This window comes from Nerophis ophidion, linkage group LG16 (genome assembly GCF_033978795.1).
Source record: "Nerophis ophidion isolate RoL-2023_Sa linkage group LG16, RoL_Noph_v1.0, whole genome shotgun sequence".
Lineage (NCBI taxonomy): Eukaryota > Metazoa > Chordata > Actinopteri > Syngnathiformes > Syngnathidae > Nerophis > Nerophis ophidion.
The window spans coordinates 5,298,452-5,320,505 of record NC_084626.1 but is presented as its reverse complement, the minus strand read 5'-3'; the positions used below and the strand labels follow the sequence as shown (position 1 = coordinate 5,320,505).

Here is a 22,054-nt window from a genome sequence, read left to right as displayed (position 1 = left end):
TTCATTTATTTCAATACGTTATCATAATGGAGTTCAAATCATTATTTGTAGATTGGACCTATAGAGCCAGTCCAAGCCCTTATTTCAGGGCTATTCAACTGTTGGCCCGGGGCGAAGGGCCAAATCTGGCCCTGAAATGACACCAGTTGAATACTTGGTAGACAAACATTTTTGCCGCAAATTCATAGAAACAGAGTTTTGGCAGAACCTTGCATTGAACACCGGGGCCCAAACGTGTCATTACCATAACTGAGGCATTCCTCAAGGCACCGCTTTAAGTCCTCTCCTTTTTGGCAGTTGCCATTTTTTTCGTCGTAATATGATTTATGCAAGTAAGGTGTTGTTGTAGTTAGTTTACTTTGGATGCAGTCAGGTATCATTTGTTCAACTTCTTGAATTGTACTAGTCAGGATGTGCCCTAGTTTGCCAAGATACCTGCGGGGGCGTGGTTATCTTGACGTCATCATTTCTCTGGCATGATTACCTATGATGATATGATTTTCTTTAAAAAGAATATAACATATGTATGTGTATATATGTATGTATATATGAACGTATATATGTATATATAAGTATTTACGTATATGTATATGTATGTATATATGTATGCATGTATATGTATATATATGTATGTATATATATATGTATGTGTATATATGTATGTATATATGAACGTATATATGTATATATAAGTATTTATGTATATGTATATGTATGTATATATATGTATGCATGTATATGTATATATATATGTATGTATATACATATGTATATAAATATATATCTATATGTATGTATGTATAGGTATGTATATATATGTGTATATATATGTATGTATGTATGTATATATATGTATGCATGTATATATATATATATATATATATATATATATATATATATATATATATATATATATATACACATATACATACATACATATATGTAGGTGTGGGAAAAATCACAAGACTACTTCATCTCTACAGAACTGTTTCATGAGGGGTTCCCTCAATCATCAGGAGATTTTAATGGAAGCATTCACATACAATGGTTTATATAGGGCACAGAGTGGGTGGGTACAGGCAGGCGTAGGGGCGCGGTGATTGGCTCATGTGTTACCTAGGAGGTGTTTCCGTCTGTGGCGGCATGTTGAAATGATTTCACTGCGCTTGTTGAGGGATGATAGGTCCGGATGATAAATAATAAACAGTTTCTCTTTCAAGCATAGGTTGCATCTTTTATTACCACTGTTGTAAGGTGTGCTGGATGCAAGAATTTGCCATGTTATTGAATATGGAGGGTGCTTACAGACATCAGTCGTTTACCAGGCAAAGGTAACACGCAAGGACATTAACACATCCGACACGTACGTAGGATTAACCGAAGGAGCGTTCAAAACAAGATGGAATAATCACAACGCCTCCTTTAGAAACCAGACTTTGCGGAATTCTACAGAACTCAGCAAACACATTTGGAACCTCAAAGACAATAATGTTGAATATTCAATAACATGGCAAATTCTTGCATCCAGCACACCTTACAACAGTGGTAATAAAAGATGCAACCTATGCTTGAAAGAGAAACTGTTTATTATATATCATCCAGATCTATCATCCCTCAACAAGCGCAGTGAAATCATTTCAACATGCCGCCACAGACAAAAACACCTCCTAGGTAACACATGAGCCAATCACCACGCCCCTACGCCTGCCTGTACCCACCCACTCTGTGCCCTATATAAACCATTGTATGTGAATGCTGCCATTAAAATCTCCTGATGATTGAGGGAACCCCTCATGAAACAGTTCTGTAGCGATGAAGTAGTCTTGTGATTTTTCCCACACCTACATATTGCGCTCTACCACGGTATCGAGCACTATTATCTGGATAATCCAATCAAGACATACATACATATATATATATATATATACACATATACATACATACATACATACATATATATATATATATATATACATCCATCCATATACATATATATATATATATATATATATATATATATACATACATATATATATACAAATATATCATTAATACTTCTACATATATACATATATATGTATATATGTATATTTATATATGTGTGTATGTGTATATATATCCAAATATATCATTAATACCTATATGTATATATCTATATATGTGTATATATATATATATGTTTTTGTCATTATATATATATATATATATATATATATATATATATATATATATATATCCATTAATACTGTTACGACCTGCTGCTGTTGAAGTTTTATGTTTTTGTGGTTTTGATGTTTATTGTTCCCATGATCACAATCACACTTGTCTGTGCCTGAAAGGGGATCGTTTGAAAATGAAGAAATGTTGTGTGTCTGGGAGTGAAGCACAGAGACTGAAGTCTGTGCACAGGAGGGAATACGTGTAGGATTTTGTCTGTTTTTTAGCATAAAATTGTCAATAAGAGTTAAAAATAGGGTGGGATTTTGTGTATTTTCTTCTGAAGCGAAAATGCATTCAATCACTTTCATTTCTTTTCACGTAAAAAGAACACCAATTTATTTTTAAGGTGCTTCTGCTTTTATTTTGCCGTGTGGGTGCGCCACAATCAGTTCCTTTTAAACGGGAAACCCTGCTAGAAGTGTGGAAATGTGGCCCCCAGAAACAATTGAGTTGAACACCCCTGCCCTTTGTGGTGTTTATATCAACAATCTTTGATTAATGTGATACATTTAGTCCGGATAAAGGTTAATAATCCAGATTATTTTATAGCTAAAGACCAGAATACTGGACCACAGTTTACTTTATGAACACGAGCTGCCCGCCTGTGTGTTTTTGTCGCCAGGGCCCGTGTCTGTTTGTGTTTGTGCGATCATATTTGCAGCGCCTGCCGAGTCACATAGTCTGACCAAACATAGTGCGAGTGGTGCTCCCGCCATATCACACACTTTTTTTTCACGCACACCAGCCGCACACAAACACACCCGTGCATATGCGCGGAATCCAAACATATTTGCTTAAAAGGAACATGTTCCTGGAAAGCAGAACAGAGACCGATGATGTTATTTTAGTCTTTAGTAAAATTTTGTTTGTGTGTGTGTGCACTGAGGCTGTGCTAGGTTGGATTTGTAAGCCCCGACTTTTCTAAACAATAACTTTGAAGGGTTATCCATTGAGAAGGCGCCTTTTCAATCAATCAATCAAATTAATTCATATAGCCTTAAATCACAATCACAACTTTTAATGTGTGTTTGCTTGCTTGCTTAAAGCCCTTCTTGAGCTTCGCACTTTCTAAAAATACACACACACACACACACACACACACACACATACGTGTTTGGGTGACATATGAGGACTTATGACAAAAACGTGACATATGGGGACATGCCTTTCCAATGGTCCTGCAGGCCTGGGAATCAGACGGTTAGTGAACCAGAATTTTAGAAACACAGTGGTCTATTGAGATTTTTGCAACTCTTTTGTTTTTTTCTGAACCTGATTTTTATGGTACATATGAGGACTTGTCAGGTTTAGGTGCCATATGAAGACCAGAGTGTTTAAGATTTCAAGTTTATGTGACATATGACGACCATGACGTCACAGAGTGTTTAAGATTTCAGGTTCATGTGACATATGACAACCATGTCGTCACAGAGTGTTTAAGATTTCAAGTTTATGTGACATATGATGACCATGACGTCACAGAGTGTTTAAGATTTCAAGTTTATGTGACATATGATGACCATGACGTCACAGAGTGTTTAAGATTTCAAGTTTATGTGACATATGATGACCATGACGTCACAGAGTGTTTAAGATTTCAAGTTTATGTGACATATGATGACCATGACGTCACAGAGTGTTTAAGATTTCAAGTTTATGTGACATATGATGACCATGACATCACAGAGTGTTAAAGATTTCAGGTTCATGTGACATATGAGGCTAATGACATCAGAGACTTAACAAAACCACCTGAGTTGGTTTAGTTGATGTGTTGTCATTTTAAAAAATCCCAATCCCATGCTACTGTAATCTAAAACCAAGAAGAGTTTAAAAGAAACATGGGTAAAAATGTAATTGTCGATTAAGTGTAACTGAATTGTTTTTGTGGATTTTGTCGCTAAGAATTATCTGGAATAAATACAAAACGCTTGCTGTTTATTTTGCTTTTTTAATTGCTGGTAACATACTCAAACTACCACAGAAGATGTGGGAAAACATTTTTTTCCCCTTTTTTTAATATAATTCTGTTATGGATGTAGTACTTGATGGCAAGCCAATCTCTGTCCTGTAGAGCTACTAGTTCTTTATGGAGGCAGGCTTCACAATCTTTTTTACCTGGTACTTTGTTGCCAGTTACAAAATGCAACATGTGTCATTCAACTGCTTCCACTTCTTCCCCTTTGCAGCTGTCATAAAGGAGACAAAATACAATTTCTTACTGAAGGAATAATGACTATAACACAGTGAAAAGGTGCAAAACGTAATATAATATTCTAGTAAATGATGTGGATTATTTATTTACCCCGCTTTGGATTGGACCAAGTGGAAGAAGCTTGAGACATACCCACTTCCAGCGATTTGTCCTGCTTTCAATCTGAAAGGAAGAATTAGAAAACTGTAAAAGTAAACATTTAACATATTGTGCTTTGTGAAGCAGTGGAGTATATGTGTTGTCCGTCTATTTATCAATAATGCAGACCAGGAGTGTTGGCTGAGTTCTTAACATTTGCTTTCAGAGCGTGCATATCACAACATACAAGATGCCGTCATGGCGACACAACCTATCCCGGGCTACCGCGCATGCTCGTCACTCCTGTTGCATGCTGGGTAGGGTAGTTCTTTTTTCCCCTGGCTAATAACATTAAACTATAGTACCATGTATATGCGTTCAGTTTATAAAAGCACCAAGCAAACAGATATGGTCATAATTATTTTAAGTCCACTACGCAGAATAAACACAACATTATTAATATTGCTACTACGGATAATTTGATCAAAAATTCCCTAAAACAGCGCACTACCTATAATATAAGTTTTTTAAACATAAGATCCCTGATAAAAAAAAAAATGTTTCTGCTGTTACCTCAGAAATTGCCTGTTCAGATGTTATTATTGTGGCTCAGAGATTTGTATGTAGATTATATTTATTTTCCATAACAAACAAGATAACTTAAATACCCTGGCAGTGGCAATAAGCTTAAATGTTTGTATTTACATTTTTGGAGTTGATTTTCATAAAATTTGCTATTTAACTGCTACTGTTTAACAAGGACTGATTTAAATTGTGTTTGCACAACAAATGTTTTGGCGCTTTTGTTCATGTGGGAGAATATTCCAATAAAGGTGCACTACACACTACTTTTGAATTCATTATTGGGCTTTGCGTATACAATGCAGTTAATCGCGATTAATAAGAGAAATAGTGCGATTAACTTCGATTAAAAATTTTAATCATTGCCCAGCACTAATATATATACAAACCCCGTTTCCATAAAAGTTGGGAAATTGTGTTAGATGTAAATATAAACTGAATACAATGATTTGCAAATCCTTTTCAACCCATATTCAATTGGAAGCATTACAAAGACAACATATTTGATGTTCAAACTCAAACTTTTTTTTTTTTGCAAATAATAATTAACTTTGAATTTCATGGCTGCAACACGTGCCAAAGTAGTTGGGAAAGGGCATGTTCACCACTGTGTTACATCACATTTTCTTTTAACAACACTCAATAAACGTTTGGGAACTGAGGAAACTAATTGTTGAAGCTTTGAAAGTGGAATTCTTTACCATTCTTGCTTGATGTAAAGCTTAAGTTGTCGTGTTTTACGCTTCATAATGCGCTACACATTTTCGATGGGAGACATGTCTGGACTGCAGGCGGGCCAGGAAAGTACCCGCACTCTTTTACTACGAAGACACGCTGTTGTAACACGTGGCTTGGCATTGTTTTGCTGAAATAAGCAGGGGCGTCCATGATAATGTTGCTTGGATGACAACATATGTTGCTCCAAAACCTGTATGGACCATTCAGCATTAATGGTGCCTTCTCAGATGTGTAAGTTACCCATGCTTTGGGCACTAATACACCCCCATACCATCACACATGCTGGCTTTTGAACTTTGCGCCGGATGGTTATTTTCCTCTTTGTTCCGGAGAACACCACGTCCACAATTTCCATATATAATTTGAAATGTGGACTCGTCAGACCACAGAACACTTTTCCACTTTGCATCAGTCCATCCTAGATGAGCTCGGGCCCAGCGAAGCCCGCGGCGTTCCTCTGTCTTGTTGATAAATGGCATTTGCTTTGCATAGTAGAGTTTTAACTTGCATTTACAGATGTAGCGACCAACTGTAGTAACTGACAGTGGTTTTCTGAAGTATTTCTGAGCCCATGTGGTGATATCTTTTACACACTGATGTCGGTTTTTAATGCAGTACATCGCTTACGTGCAGTGATTTCTCCAGATTCTCTGAACCTTTTGTTAATTTTACGGACCGTAGATGGTAAAATCCCTAAATTCTTTGCAAAAAAAATGTTTAGCAGTTTTAACATCAAATATGTTGTCTTTGTAGCATATTCAACAGAATTGGGGTTGAAAATTATTTGCAAATCATTGTATCCTGTTTATATGTACATCTAACACAATTTCCCAACTCATATGGAAACGGGGTTTGAATGTATTTATATAAATATAGCCTATTATTTGCGCACTATTTACAAGTTATGTACCAAAAACACGACCACCGAAAAAATACTTTGATCAATGAAAACAGCGCTGCAAAAACCGGCTGTAAACAAGAGGCACTGCATTTTCTGAATTGAAACACTCATTTTAAAGCTTTGACATTAACATTTTAACACACACTAATCTGGTTCAGAAAATATGAGGACCTTATATGAAACACACTTTCTTGGTTCAAACAATATGAGGACATGACGAGTGCTCACATGTAGAATTTATGTTGTTGACTTGTAACATCTCCTGTTTTGCTAAACATGAGTTCCAAACTCCCTACTGACTAACATGGATGTACCCTTACGAAAATGTTGTCATATAAACTGATCTGTGAGAGATTAAAATTAATAAATGTCTTTCAAAATATAGGTTGGGTCAAATTTAGAGCAGATATAGTAAAAATAGACATGTAATAACCTGTTGGAGGGATGAAGTCGGTTTATGGCTGTCATCTGAATCTAGAGAATGTTGAGATAGAACCTCAACAGTTGGTTTCTGCAACAAAACACAAAAATATAATGTCATAACTAATTAATTATAACATTCTCACCACTTTTTGTTGATAAAAATCTGAGCATACAATGCCAGATAAAGGGTAAAGATTATTACAGAGTTTCAGCTCTTAGACAATTCATTAAGAATGTAACACACACAAAAATCTGGTTCAGAAAATATGAGGACCTGAATTGAGACACTCATTTTAAAGCTTTGACATTAACATTGTAACACACATTTTCTGGTTCAGAAAATATGAGAACCTTATATATAACACACCTAAGTCTTTCTTGCTTCAAACAATATAAGGACATGACGAGTGCTCACATGTAGAATTTATGTTGTTGACTTGTAACATCTCCTGTTTTGCTAAACATGAGTTCTAAACTTTCTACTGACTAACATGGATGTACCCTTGCGAAAAAGTTGTCATATAAACTGATCTGTGAGAGATTAAAATAAATAAATGTCTTTCAAAATATAGGTTGGGTCAAATTTAGAGCAGATATAGTAAAAATAGACATGTAATAACCTGTTGGAGGGATGAAGTCAGTTAATGGCTCACATCTGAATCTGGAGAATGTTGAGATGGAACCTCAACAGTTGGTTTCTGCAACAAAACACAAAAATATAATGTCAGAACTAATTAATTATAACATTATCAGCACTTTTTGTGGATAAAACTCTGAGCATACAATGCCAGATAAATAGTAAAGATTATTACAGAGTTTCAGCTCTTAGACAATTAATTAAGAATATAAAACACACTAAAATCTGGTTCAGAAAATATGAGGACCTGAATTGAGACACACATTTTAAAGCTTGGACATTAACATTGTAACACACACTAATCTGGTTTAGAAAATATGAGGACCTTATATGAAACACACCTAAGTCTTTCTTGGTTCAAACAATATAAGGACATGACGAGGGGTCACATGTAGAATGTATGTTGTTGACTTGTAACATCTCCTGTTTTGCTAAACATGAGTTCCAAACTCCTTACTGACTAACATGGATGTACTCTTACGAAAATGTTGTCATATAAACTGATCTGTGAGAGATTAAAATTAATAAATGTCTTTCAAAATATAGGTTGGGTCACATTTAGAGCAGATATAGTAAAAATAGACATGTAATAACCTGTTGGAGGGATGAAGTCGGTTTATGGCTGTCATCTGAATCTAGAGAATGTTGAGATAGAACCTCAACAGTTGGTTTCTGCAACAAAACACAAAAATATAATGTCAGAACTAATTAATTATAACATTATCAGCACTTTTTGTGGATAAAACTCTGAGCATACAATGCCAGATAAATAGTAAAGATTATTACAGAGTTTCAGCTCTTAGACAATTAATTAAGAATATAAAACACACTAAAATCTGGTTCAGAAAATATGAGGACCTGAATTGAGACACACATTTTAAAGCTTGGACATTAACATTGTAACACACACTAATGTGGTTTAGAAAATATGAGGACCTTATATGAAACACACCTAAGTCTTTCTTGGTTCAAACAATATAAGGACATGACGAAGGGTCACATGTAGAATGTATGTTGTTGACTTGTAACATCTCCTGTTTTGCTAAACATGAGTTCCAAACTCCTTACTGACTAACATGGATGTACTCTTACGAAAATGTTGTCATATAAACTGATCTGTGAGAGATTAAAATTAATAAATGTCTTTCAAAATATAGGTTGGGTCACATTTAGAGCAGATATAGTAAAAATAGACTTGTAATAACCTGTTGGAGGGATGAAGTCGGTTTATCGCTCACATCTGAATCTGGAGAATGTTGAGATAGAACCCCAACAGTTGGTGTCTGCAACAAAACACAAAAATATAATGTCAGAACTAATTAATTATAACATTAACAACCACTTTTGGTTGATAATATTCTGAGCATATAATTCTACATAAACAGTAAAGATTATTATAGCGTTTTAGCTCTTAGACTATTATTTAAGAATGTAACATTCACTAAAATGTGGTTCAGAAAATATGAGGACCTGGATTGAAACACTCATTTTAAAGCTTTGAATTAAACATTGTAACACACACTAATGTGGTTCAGAAAAATATGAGGACCTTATATGAAACACACTGAAGTCTTTTTTAGTTCAAACAATATGAGTACATGACAAGTGATCACATATAGAATTCATGTTGCTGACCTGTAACATCTCCTGTTTTGCTAAAGATGAGTTGTAAATTCCACAGACTAACATGGATGTACGCTTAAAAAATGTTGTCATATAAACTGATCTGTGAGAGGTTAAAAGGATTAAATGTCTTTTGAAGTATAGGTTGTGTCAAGTTTTTAGCAGATATAGGGCAGCACGGTGGAACAGGGGTAAGTGCATGTGCGTCACAAATCGAAGGTCCTGAGTAGTCCTGAGTTAAATCCTGGGCTCGTGATCTTTCTGTGTGGAGTTTGCATGTTCTCCCCGTGACTGCGTGGGTTCCCTCCGGGTACTCCGGCTTCATCTTACCTCCAAAGACATGCACCTGGGGATAGGTTGATTGGCAACACTAAATTGGCCCTAGTGTGTGAATGTGAGTGTAAATGTTGTCTATTTGTGTTGGCCGTGTAATGAGGTGGCGACTTGTCCAGGGTGTACTCCGCCTTCCGCCCGAATGCAGCTCAGATAGGCTCAAGCACACCCCGCCAACCCAAAAAAGGGACAGGTAGTAGAAAATGGATGGATGGATGGATAGTAAAATAGTCAAGTAATAACCTGTTGGAGGGATGAAGTCGGTTTATCGGTCACATGAATCTGGAGAATGTTGAGATAGAACATCAACAGTTGGTGTCTGCAACAAAACACATAAAAATAATGTTAGAACTTATTAATTATAACATTATCAGCACTTTTTGTTGTTAACATTATGAGCATATAATGCCAGATAAATAGTAAAGATATTTATAGAGGGTTTCTGTCTCTTGTCCCGCTCATGTCTTGAGATGAACTTCCCTCGGTACTCGACCACAAAAGAACCTTTTTAAATTGATGCAAGAGCAAATACACCATATCCTGATAAAACAGTTTATCAATTAACAATGTTTGGAATATCTGTTTTAAAAAGCAATAATAATAGTCGTTACTTGACTAAAAATTCTATTACAAACAGAATTACTCTTTCATAAATGTAAATAATTATTAAATTAAGTACAAACCCCGTTTCCATATGAGTTGGGAAATTGTGTTAGATGTTAATATAAACAGAATACAATGATTTGCAAATCATTTTCAACCCATATTCAGTTGAATATGCTACAAAGACAACATATGTTTGGTTGTGTATCGGCTGGGGACATCTCTGCGATGCTGATCCGCCTCCGCTTGGGATGGTTTCCTGCTGGCTCCGCTGTGAACGGGACTCTCGCTGCTGTGTTGGATCCGCTTTGGACTAGACTCTTGCGACTGTGTTGGATCCATTGTGGATTGAACTTTCACAGTATCATGTTAGACCCGCTCGACATCCATTGCTTTCCTCCTCTCTAAGGTTCTCATAGTCATCATTGTCACCGACGTCCCACTGGGTGTGAGTTTTCCTTGCCCTTATGTGGGCCTACCGAGGATGTCGTAGTGGTTTGTGCAGCCCTTTGAGACACTAGTAATTTAGGGCTATATAAGTAAACATTGATTGATTGATTGATGTTTGATGTTTTTGGTGCAAATAATCATTAACTTTAGAAATTGATGCCAGCAACACGCAACAAACAAGTTGGGAAAGGTGGCAATAAATACTGATAAAGTTAAGAAATGCTCATCAAACACTTATTTGGGACATCCCACAGGTGTGAAGGCTAATTTGGAACAGGTGGGTGCCATGATTGGCTATTAAAACAGCTTCCCAAAAAATGCTCAGTCTTTCACAGGAAAGGATGGGGCGAGGTACACCCCTTTGTCCACAACTGCGTGAGCAAATAGTCAAACAGTTTAAGAACAACCTTTCTCAAAGTGCAATTGCAAGAAATTTAGGGATTTCAACATCTACGCTCCATGATATTATCAAAAGGTTCAGAGAATCCGGAGAAATCACTCCACGTAAGCGGCATGTCTGGAAACCAACATTGAATAACTGTGACCTTCGATCCCTCAGACGGCACTGTATCAAAAACCGACATCAATCTCTAAAGGATATCACCACATGAGTTCAGGAACACTTCAGAAAACCACTGTCACTAAATACAGTGTGTTGCTATATCTGTAAGTGCAAGTTAAAGCTCTATTATGCGAAGCGAAAGCCAATTATCAACATCCAGAAACGCCGCCGGCTTCTCTGGGCCCGAGATCATCTAAGATGGGCTGATGCAAAGTGGAAAGGTGTTCTGTGGTCTAACGAGCCCACATTTCAAATTATTTTTGGAAATATTGGACACCGTTTCATCCGGACCAAAGGGGAAGCGAACCATCCAGAATGTTATCGACGCAAAGTTCAAAAGCCAGCATCTGTGATGGTATGGGGGTGCATTAGTGCCCAAGGCATGGGTAACTTACACATCTGTAAGTTACCCATCTGTTTGGAACAACATTTGCTGCCATTTAAGCGCCGACTTTTTCATGTACGCCCCTGCTTATTTCAGCAAGACAATGCCAAGCCACATTCAGCACGTGTTCAGCTTCATAAAAAAAGAGTGCAGGTACTTTCCTGGCCGGCCTGCAGTCCTATCAAAAATGTGTGGTGCATTATGAAGCGTAAAATACGACAGAGGAGACTGAAGCTCTACATAAAACAAGAATGGGAAAGAATTCCACATTCCAAGCTTCAACAATTAGTTTCCTCAGTTCCCAAACGGTTATTGAGTGTTGTGGAAAGAAAAGGTGATGTAACACAGTGGTGAACATGCCCTTTCCCAACTACTTTGGCACGTATTGCAGCCATGAAATTCTAAGTTAATTATTATTTGTAAAAAAAATTATTCCGTTTGGATTTACATCTAACACAATTTCCCAACTCATATGGAAACGGGTTTTGTAATTAATGTGTTACTTGAAAAAGAAAAGTTTTAAATATCTAGCATATGCAGTTGAGAGACATTTCATGAGAGCAGAGTGTGTGTGTGCCTTTAAAAAGCTGTGCCTTTTGCCAAGTGACGTGGGACTTCAGCGCCCAGACATAGTAGAATAGTTCAGCTGTATTTTTTAGCTTAGCAGTGGCAGTTAAGATAGTTCTGTTGAATGTTTTTGTTTGTGTGTGGATGAGGCCTCTTTCTATTTGATATCGTGTTCGTAATTACTTCCGGGGGTTGCTTTCATTAGTAAAAAGATATTACCTGCACTAACCCTTCTGTGCTTCTAACGCTGTCTTGTTGACATACAATCACATCAAAAGTAGCATGCCACATTACATAAAAGGCATCGTAACAGCGTTGTAGCGTACATAAAAGTTATTAGCTTACTCGTTACCGGTAAAAGTAACAGCATTAGTAACATCGTTTTCATATACCGCTGTTATACCATCCATCCATCCATCCATCATCTTCCGCTTTTCCGAGGTGGCAGCAGCCTAAGCAGGGAAGCCCAGACTTCCCTCTCCCCAGCCACTTCGTCTAGCTCTTCCCGGGGGATCCCGAGGCGTTCCCAGGCCAGCCGGGAGACATAGTCTTCCCAACGTGTCCTGGGTCTTCCCCGTGGCCTCCTACCGGTTGGACGTGCCCTAAACACCTCCCTAGGGAGGCGTTCGGGTGGCATCCTGACCAGATGCCCGAACCACCTCATCTGGCTCCTCTCCATGTGCAGGAGCAGCGGCTTTACTTTGAGTTCCTCCCGGATGGCAGAGCTTCTCACCCTATCTCTAAGGGAGAGCACCCCTACCCGGTGGAGGAAACTCATTTGGGCCGCTTGTACCCGTGATCTTATCCTTTCGGTCATGACCCAAAGCTCATGACCATAGGTGAGGATGGGAACGTAGATCGACCGGTAAATTGAGAGCTTTGCCTTCCGGCTCAGCTCCTTCTTCACCACAACGGATCGATACAACGTCCGCATTACCGAAGACCCCACACCGATCCGCCTGTCGATCTCACAATCCACTCTTCCCCCACTCGTGAACAAGACTCCGAGGGGCCATAGAGGTCGGGTGCATTGTGAGCTGGGCGGCAGCCGAAGGCAGGGCACTTGGCGGTCCGATCCTCGGCTACAGAAGCTAGCTCTTGGGACGTGGAACGCTGTTATTCCAAACACTTCTAATTAAAGCCATATAATACAACCTCTATTAGACAGTAAGGAAATGATCCAAATGAGATGTTGATACAGTTACCATTGATATGATACATAACAAGACATACCTTTCCAATCATTGATCCACTGGGCCTTAAAACAAGACTTGTCACATCCAGATCAAATAAACTCGGTAGCTTCAGCCTCAGGATTACGTCTCGCTCTTCTTTTGGGCACGATGTCTATATCATGTGTTGATGCGCCTAACAAATCCACACATAAAAATGAAAAAAGTCAGTGACACAGAAATAAAACAAAGAACCAAACCCTTCAAAAACTGTTAAATTTAGGATCAGTGCAGACATGAAGCTTCTCAAACAAAGAACTAATGTAACAATATCAGTAACATGCCTACTCCACAGTGCTTATCAGCTTGAAATATTTGTATTTGAGAAAAAGTATAAACAATTTGAAGAACTCTAGTCTGTCTTGTTTAAAATTAAGAAAAGGTTTACTAGCATAGTGATCAAGGGTGATGGGTCAAATGCAGAGAATAATTTCACCACACCTAGTGTGTGTGTGACAATCACTGCTACTTATAATCTTCCATGCAACTTTAAAAAAAAATTTTTAAATGCCTTGGCCTTGGCCCAGAACTGAAATGCTTAATTTGACCTCATAAAATCAAATCTGATTGCAATTAATAACAACAAACATTTAACTGTTGTTTACAATGAACTATTTTCCTATGTTAAAAAACATTGGTCTATTTAATTACGTTAAACTCCATTTTATGCTCACCTGATTCAACCATGCTGCCGAAGACTGTCAAAGATGGTTTGTGGCCAAGATAGATGTCCCCCTCCGGTGATGCAGGTCCCGGAAGTGCTGTTCACTGAGCGCTCTGTTGTGCTCAAAATCGTGTGTGAAGTTTTGTATTTCGATTATAAATGGTCCTTTTGGAAAACCCTTTTTATATATATATTCAATATTAAGTGTGATACGTGAGCTGTATAACTTCCATGAGGAAAATAATTAACTAGTGATTTAGCCATCTGTTAGGATCAGACATCATCCAACGGCCAATCAGGCGGCGCCTAACTGAAAATTGGACCAATCAGACGCCGAGACTCTTCAGAGTGGGCGGAAGTAAGCATCTTGAATACAATGTGAAGTGAATACCTCCAAAAACAATCCCCAATTGAATCCAAAATTTGTCCCAAAGATAAAAATACCAAAATCATGTGCTATTGTAACCATTTGAAAATATTAAATACTGTACGTAGTTTGAATTCCATTTGAATTATCGCCTTTGTCGCAATCAAGGTTGAAGGTTTTTTTTCAGGCACATTTAAAGTAATTATTGTGCGGCATTGTATTTTAGACAACAGAATAGAAAAAAGCCCAATACAGTAAAATACTGAATCAAACCGATTAAATCATCACCATAATCCCTTTATTATTGATTGTCTAGCCCAAATCCTCTCCAGATAAACCAAATGAATAGATAAAACTAACATAAAAAAGGTTGAGATCATCAGATCAGTTGAAAATGTGTTATTTGATTTAGATTTCAAAAGTATGTTCATTGCTGTAATGATTATATGTTTTTCAAATGTTGGAGTGTGTGAGTTTCTGCCCCACACGACATATGAGGACATATGACATATGAGGACAAGTGTGTGTGTGTGTGTGTCATAATAGCAAAGATGGCCACTAGGGGCAAAATCGAAAGTGACCCAAAAAATTACACACACTTTCACACACTTTTTCTGAAAATTTGACAAATGAAGACTTTAGAGATTTTTGGTCTGGGAACATGCTGGGAGGGTCTAGAACACGATAGCATTGCGGGAAATATGGGGACATGGAAAATGTCCTCATATTTCAACAGGTCCCCATATGTAAGGTGAAATTTCATAAAAATGTCCCCATATGTCACTTTGACAAACGCACACACACACACACACACACACACACACACACACACACACACACACACACACACACGCGCACACACACGCGCACACAAATGAACACCATATCTGTAAGCACAGGTGCCATAGCCCCACACTGCCCCCAAGTGTGTGTGTGTTCTGCCAATTCTGACTTAATGGGGACATCGCTCTGTTTACACAGTCACCTTTAAGAGACCTCTGACGGTATGGGGACCAAAAATATGTCACCTAAAGGGAAACCTTTTTATTTGATAAACAGATCCTTTCTGAAGATGCCTAATTGATTTTTAAGCTTTGGCCAATAAAACAGGTTTACTAGTTAGTTTGAGTGTGAGAAGCGACCACAACCTGTACAAAGGGTGGTCCTCACAAGTAATGATCAAAAACTTGGTCCCCATTCCAAATGATAACCAGTGTGTGTATGTGTGTGTATGTGTGTGTGTATGTGTGTGTGTGTGTGTGTGTGTGTGTGTGTTCTGGCAATTCTTACTTAATGGGGACATGACTCTGTTTACACAGCCACCTTTAGGGGATCTCTGACGGTATGGGGACCAAAAAATAGGAAACCTTTTTAAATGATAGTCAGATCCATTCTGAAGACACCTAAAAGATTTTTAAGCTCTGGCCCATAAAACATGTTTACTGGTTAGTTTGAGTGTGAGACATTCGCACAGCAGCCCCCTCATCAGGCTGTAGCTGTTACTGCACTCGCTGCTCTGCTCACACTTCTTCCGTGTATAGTTAATCACTTCCACCTGTCCTATAAGAGGACAGCTGCAGTGCTGTATTCTGAGAATCATTTCATATTTAATTTGAACGTTTTCTTTTTGTTTTTTAAATGGTCCTCAGTAGTCAAGTACAAATCTATGTGAATTATGCAAAATTCTTTAAATTTGCTCCCCATGAACCATATAAATTATTTTTCCCCATGTTCCCCAGTAAAAATGATCAGCACATTACTTCATCAATCCAGAGATTTAAAGATGTGTATTTTTTTTTTATATCCCACAACCTGGAGAAAGGGTGGTCCCCACAAGGTATGATCAATAATTTCGTCCCCATTCCAAATGATAACCTATGTGTGTGTGTGTGTGTGTGTGTGTGTGTGTGTGTGTGTGTTACGGCTGTACGATTATGGAAAAAAATATATTAATTTGATTGATACGGAAATCACGAACAACACGATTTTTCATTCATTTGAAAACATAACTATTTATTGTACCACCAAAAATCAACTTTAATATAATTTAAAAGAATAAAGAATGTAAAATAGTATTACAAAAACCTATAAAAAATACAATAATAATAATACAAGTAACAACAATAACTTTAAATAGCAATAAAAAAGATATATATATTTTTCACTTTTTTTCTTTTTACACTTATTTTACCACCATAGTGTGTGCTTTGTGTGTCACTAACAACATTTAATAACACGTTTGTTAATTACAGTAGGAAGGGGGATTCATACCTGAGGGTTCCTGGTTCAACCCCCACCTTCTACCATCCTAGTCACGTCCATTGTGTCCTTGAGCAAGACACTTCACCCTTGCTCCTGATGGGTCCGGGTTAGCGCCTTGCATGGCAGCTCCCGCCATCAGTGTGTGCAATTGTGTGTGAATGGGTGAATGTGAAAGTAGTGTCAATGCGCTTTGAGTTCCTTAAAAAGAAAAGGTGTAAAATCGCTATACAAGAACAACCCATTTACCATATTACCTGATACTTAAAACGTGACGCATTTGAGGCGTGCACTATCCACTTTAGTGTTGACTGTCTTAAAATGTGTTTTGTGGCAATTCCAACTCGGACCACAGCGTCAGTTGCTTTGTAGAGTGGTACTTTCCATTATTTTCAGCGGACTCGATTCCTCTCAACACGAGATCCACCTAGGAATGGGTCCATATGAATCCCTTCACCGCTGTAAATACAAAACCCCTCACATTTATTGGTGCGATTTTGATCAGTATTTTAAGTCAACGCGTAACAATTTTGCAAAACGTATCAATAAGGGATTTGAGTACAAAATGCTTGTGTGTGGTACATTTTTGAAACCTTTATTTTGTTAATGTCGTGCGCAGTGCTTTATTGTGAAGGCGAAAGTATGCTACTGTTTTGAGCTTGATGAGTAGGTTTACTCGCGCTCTGTCAAATAAGAATATATAGGACTTATATAAGACCTTTAAAGTCATTTTGATAGTAGGCAGCTATTGATAATATAAACACTTACATCATGTGTTGCCTTCATTATAACATTCATATACATTAAGACTTTTGAAGTATTTTAAAGGGGAACATTATCACAATTTCAAAAGGGTTAAAAACAATAAAAATCAGTTCCCAGTGGCTTGTTGTATTTTTTGAATTTTTTTGCAAAATTTTACCGGTCCCCGAATATCCCTAAAAAAAAACCTTTTAAAGTGCTTGATTTTCGCTATTTGCGATGCGACTATCCATTTCCCTGTGACGTCACACAGTGCTGCCAATGTAAACAAACAACGGCGAATACCACAGCAAAATATAGCGACATTAGCTCGGATTCAGACTCGGATTTCAGCGATTTAAGCGATTTAACAGATTACGCATGTATTGAAATGGATGGTTGGAGTATGAAAGTATTGAAGAAGAAACTGAAGCTATTGAGCGAATAGCTATTGACGCTATTCATAGCCATAGCATGGCCGAATAGCTGCGTTAGCATCGCCGGTAAAATGTGCGGACCAAACGATCAGGACTTTCGCATCTCGTGACACTGGAACAACTGAAATCCTTCGATTGGTAAGTGTTTTTTTCCCATTAAATGTGGGTGGAAGGAAACGTAATATAGTTGCAAATGCATCTGTAGGTTATCCATACATCTTTGTGCCATGTCTGCTTTAGCACCGCCGGTAAATAGCATGTTAGCATCGATTAGCAGGCAGTCAACATCAACAAAACTCACCTTTGTGAATTCGTTGACTTTATAGTTGCAAATGCATCTGCAGGTTATCCATACATCTCTGTGCCATGTCTGCTTTAGCACCGCCGGTAAATAGCATGTTAGCGTCGATTAGCGTAGCATGTTAGCATCGATTAGCTGGCAGTCATGCCACAACCAAATATGTCTGATTAGCACATACAGTAAGTCAACATCAACAAAACTCATCTTTTGTGATTTCGTTGAATTTATCGTTGCAAATGCATCTGCAGGTTATCCATACATCTCTGTGCTATGTCTGTCATCGCCGGTAAAATGTGGAGACACTTTGGCACATTCAATGGGGGTCTGGTGGCAGACACTTTCGCATCTTCGGGCCAGTGGTGCAACTTGAATCCCTCCCTGTTAGTGTTGTTACACCCTCCGACAACACACCGACGAGGCATGATGTCTCCAAGGTTCCAAAAAATTGGTCGAAAAAACGGAAAATATACGAGCTGAGACCCGGTGTTTGTAATGTGTTAAAAATGAAAATGGCGGCTGTGTTACCTCGGAGACGTCACGTTCTGACGTCATCGCAAAAAGAGCGATAAACAGAAAGGCGTTTAATCCGCCAAAATTCACCCATGTAGAGTTCGGAAATCGGTTAAAAAATTATATGGTCCTTTTTCTGCACCATCAAGGTATATATTGACGCTTACATAGGTCTGGTGATAATGTTCCCCTTTAAAGGCCTTCTCGCGCTGGGTCAAACAAAAAGTAGTAAACATGGTGACATCCCAAACTTCTAGTTGACGTGATCTTTTTTTCGTGATCCTCTGTTTCACCGTCAGAAGGTCCGGAATTTGCCTGGATATATATATATTTTTTTGAAATGATATTTAATGATATCTAAAAAATTTTGTGTATAAGTGTGTGTGTGTGTGTATGTGTGTGTGTGCTCTTTCCAGCGTGTGTGTTGTGTATGTGCATTAGCCATGTGCATGCACACACAGGAAGCCAGCATATCAGCGGGTTGATGCGGGCATACACGTTAGTGACTCATCTGTGACCCCGCGCAGAGTTGACCTCTGACCCCCCCGCCCCCCGCTTCCTCCGCGTCTTCCCACTGCCACTCAAGCGTTTTGAAGTGCAGGCCCAGTGACGTCACAGCGCCAGGACACACAATGGCCACGCTGTCTTGCCGCCGCGTCACAGATGCTTTTCTTCCCCCGGTGGACGCTTTGCAGCGGGAGGGCCGGTGTGGGAGCTTCTGCTGCCCGGTAGCAGGAAGTTTGTACGCATGTGTAACACCACAGATGTTGTATATATCACGGCTTCGTCACTGCTGGAAAGCTACACGCGACTTACATAATACGTATGTATTATGTATATATATATATATATATACTGTATATATATATATATATACATATATATATATATATATATATATATGTATATATATATATATATACAGTATATATATATATATATATATATATATATATATATATATGTGTGTGTGTGTGTATGTATATACTGTATATATATGTGTGTGTGTGTATGTATATACTGTATATATATGTGTGTGTGTGTATGTATATACTGTATATATATGTGTGTGTGTGTATGTATATACTGTATATATATGTGTGTGTGTGTATGTATATACTGTATATATATGTGTATATGTATATATAATATATATAAATACAGTATATATATATATACTGTATTTATGTGTATATACTGTATGTACAAACCCAGTTTCCATTTGAGTTGGGAAATTGTGTTAGATGTAAATATAAACAGACTACAATGATTTGCAAATCATTTTCAACCCATATTCAGTAGAATATGCTACAAAGACAACATATTTGATATTCAAACTGATAAACTTTTTTTTTTTTTTTTTCAAATAATCATTAACTTTAGAATTTGATGCCAGCAACACGTGACAAAGAAGTTGGGAAAGGTGGCAGTAAATACTGATAAAGTTGAGGAATGCTCATCAAACACTTATTTGGAACAACCCACAGGCGTGCAGGTTAATTAGGAACAGGTGGGTGCCATGATTGGGTATATAAGCAGCTTCCAAAAAAATGCTCAGTCTTTCACAAGAAAGGATGGGGCGAGGTACACCCCTTTGTCCACAACTGTGTGAGCAAATAGTCAAACAGTTTAAGAACAACATTTCTCAAAGTGCAATTGCAAGAAATTTAGGGATTTCAACATCTACGGTCCATAATATCATCAAAAGGTTCAGAGAATTTGGAGAAATCACTCCACGTAAGCAGCTTGGCCGGAAACCAACATTGAATGTCCGTGACCTTCGATCCCTCAGACGGCACTGTATCAAAAACAGACATCAATCTCTAAAGGATATCACCATATGGGCTCAGGAACACTTCTGAAAAACACTGTCACTAAATGCAGTTTGTCGCTTCATCTTTAAGTGCAAGTTAAAGCTCTACTATGCAAAGCGAAAGCCATTTATCAACAACATCCAGAAACGCCTCCGGCTTCTCTAGGCCCAAGATCATCCAAGATGGACTGATGCAAAGTGGAAAATTTTTCTGTGGTCTGACGAGTCCACATTTCAAATTGTTTTTGAAAATATTCGACATGGCGTGTCATCCGTACCAAAGGGGAAAGGAACCATCCAGACTGTTATCGACCCAAAGTTCAAAAGCCAGCATCTGTGATGGTATGGGGGTGTATTAGTGCCCAAGGCATGGGTAACTTACACATCTGTGAAGGCACCATTAATGCTGAAAGGTACATACAGGTTTTGGAACAACATATGTTGCCATCCAAGCGCCCCTGCTTATTTCAGCAAGACAATGACAAGACACATTCAGCACGTGTTACAACAGCTTGGCTTCGTAAAAAAAGAGTGCAGGTATTTTCCTGGCCCGCCTGCAGTCCATACCTGTCTCCCATCGAAAATGTGTGGCGCATTATGAAGCGTAAAATACGACAGCGGAGACCCCGGACTGTTGAACGACTAAAGCTCTACATAACCCAAGAATGGGAAAGAATTCCACTTTCAAATCTTCAACAATTAGTTTCCTCAGTTCCCAAACGTTTATTGAGTGTTGTTAAAAGAAAAGGTGATGTAACACAGTGGTGAACATGCCCTTTCCCAACTACTTTGCCACGTGTTCCAGCCATGAAATTCTAAGTTAATTATTATTTGCAAAAAAAAAAAAAGTTTATGAGTTTGAACATCAAATATATTCTCTTTGTAGTGCATTCAATTGAATATGGGTTGAAAAGGATTTGCAAATCATTGAATTCCGTTTATATTTACATCTAACACAATTTCCCAACTCATATGGAAACGGGGTTTGTATTTTATTACAGTGGGGCAAAAAAGTATTTAGTCAGGCACCGATTGTGCAAGGTCTCCCACTCAAAATGATGACTGAGGTCTGTAATTTTCATCATAGGTACACTTCAACTGTGAGAGACAGAATGTGAAAAAAAATCCAGGAATTCACATTGTAGGAATTTTTAAAAATTTATTTGTAAATTATTGTGGAAAATAAGTATTTGGTCAACCATTCATAGCCCTCACTGATGGAAGGAGGTTTTGGCTTAAAATCTCACGGTACATGGCCCCATTCATTCTTTCCTTAACACGGATCAATCGTCCTGTCCCCTTAGCAGAAAAACAGCCCCAAAGCATGATGTTTCCACCCCCATGCTTCGCAGTAGGTGTGGTGTTCTTGGGATGCAACTCAGTATTCTTCTTCCTCCAAACACGACAAGTTGA

The 22,054-nt window shown here is 38.0% G+C and overlaps 1 protein-coding gene and 2 long non-coding RNA genes across 5 annotated transcripts in view; 1 reads left to right on the top strand and 2 right to left on the bottom strand.

The window, feature by feature from the left end:
• The window catches only part of tfeb (transcription factor EB), a 162,631-nt gene that overhangs the window by 65,724 nt on the left and 74,853 nt on the right, over positions 1 to 22,054 (top strand). The window lies entirely within an intron of this gene.
• On the bottom strand, positions 4,158 to 4,643 carry LOC133535628 (uncharacterized). Its single transcript, XR_009802263.1, has 2 exons — positions 4,526 to 4,643; positions 4,158 to 4,409 (listed from the first exon to the last, which is right to left on the bottom strand). It is a non-coding gene; the product is annotated as an uncharacterized LOC133535628 (long non-coding RNA).
• Positions 8,796 to 14,557, bottom strand: LOC133570012 (uncharacterized). Of its 2 annotated transcripts, XR_009810025.1 has the most exons (4): positions 14,224 to 14,554; positions 13,551 to 13,685; positions 9,994 to 10,069; positions 8,796 to 9,077 (listed from the first exon to the last, which is right to left on the bottom strand). It is a non-coding gene; the product is annotated as an uncharacterized LOC133570012 (long non-coding RNA). The 2 variants fall into 2 exon arrangements; XR_009810024.1 differs by having other exon boundaries at positions 13,551 to 14,557.